This window comes from Priapulus caudatus, unplaced genomic scaffold, assembly GCF_000485595.1.
Source record: "Priapulus caudatus unplaced genomic scaffold, Priapulus_caudatus-5.0.1 Scaffold3477, whole genome shotgun sequence".
NCBI classification, from domain to species: Eukaryota; Metazoa; Priapulida; class Priapulimorpha; order Priapulimorphida; family Priapulidae; genus Priapulus; species Priapulus caudatus.
In genome coordinates, this window is record NW_014580538.1 from 3,421 (window position 1) to 5,071 (window position 1,651).

The 1,651-nt window shown below is 42.9% G+C and overlaps 1 long non-coding RNA gene across 1 annotated transcript in view; it reads left to right on the forward strand.

Moving 5' to 3' along the window:
* LOC106819456 overlaps positions 1–1,651 on the forward strand; it is a 10,581-nt gene that overhangs the window by 3,403 nt on the left and 5,527 nt on the right. The gene's annotated exons all lie outside the window — the stretch shown is intronic.

Consider the following 1,651-nt stretch of genomic DNA (forward strand, 5'->3'; position numbering starts at 1 on the left):
ACGGGAGAGAAACCATATAAGTGCGATCTGTGTGATGCTGCTTTTACCCGATCAGGTAATTTAAAGACACACATGAGAATTCACACGGGAGAGAAACCGTATAAGTGCGATCTGTGTGATGCTACCTTCTCGCAGTCGGGTCATATGAAGAAACACATGAGAACTCACACGGGAGAGAAACCGTATAAGTGCGATCTGTGTGATGCTACCTTTTCGCAGTCGGGTCATATGAAGAAACACATGAGAACTCACACGGGAGAGAAACCGTATAAGTGCGATCTGTGTGATGCTACCTTTTCGCAGTCGGGTCATATGAAGAAACACATGAGAACTCACACGGGAGAGAAACCGTATAAGTGCGATCTGTGTGATGCTACCTTCTCGCAGTCGGGTCATATGAAGAAACACATGAGAACGCACACGGGAGAGAAACCGTATAAGTGCGATCTGTGTGATGCTACCTTCTCGCAGTCGGGTCATATGAAGAAACACATGAGAACTCACACGGGAGAGAAACCGTATAAGTGCTATCTGTGTGAATCCGCATTCTCCTGCCTAAGTAGTGTGAAGACACACTTGAGAACGCACACGGGGGAGAAACCGTATAAGTGCGATCTATGTGATGCTGCCTTCTCTTGTCTGAGTAATGTGAAGACACATATGAGAACTCACACGGGAGAGAAACCGTACAAGTGCGATCTGTGTAATGCTGCCTTCTCTTACCTGAGTGATGTGAAGACACACATGAGAACTCACACGGGAGAAAAACCGTACAAGTGCGATCTGTGTGATGCTGCCTTCTCGCAGTCGGGTCATATGAAGGTACACATTAGAACTCACACGGGAGAGAAACCGTATAAGTGCGATCTGTGTGATGCTGCCTTCTCCCGTCTGAGTAGTGTGAAGACACACATGAGAACTCACACGGGAGAGAAACCGTATAAGTGCGATCTGTGTGATGCTGCCTTCTCCCGTCTGAGTAGTGTGAAGAGACATATGAAAACGCACGTGGGAGAAAAACGAAAGAAGAAAAAGACGAAGGGAGAAATTATTTAAATGTAACATGAAAACATTTAAAGTGAAGCTTACTCTCTGAAGACACTCTATAACCACACACAACAATGTATGGTAATTCTAGAGAGATGTCGTACAGATGTATGCAGAAAGTATATCTCGAACTGTCAGAGTCACATGTAATAGCAGATTGGCTCTGAGAAAACGCGAGCACACAGTACACATGTGAGCTGGAGCAATGTGGAATTCCAACGAATGCAACTCAACTGTTACAGCTTCTTTCCAGATTGTAAGCTAAACTAGGAATTGCATGTGAAAGCCGTGAAACCTCTTATGTTATACAACCTGATGGTGATATTTTTGTATTTCTAATGAGTATTACTCTACCTAATGTGTGACCGTTATACAATCGTGTGAATTTAATACCATTTGTGAAGAATTATATGTTTGAAGACATATAACATATGTTGATCTAATAAAACGCATAGTACGTATAATTATTTGTAATTTTTATGTCTCTCCCCGAAAAGGAAAAATCTGTATATGTGTATGTATAAATACCTACGCGCACTCACTCACGCACGCACATGCAGACACGCAAAAGAAACACTACGCAAGAGAACCAACAACAACAACA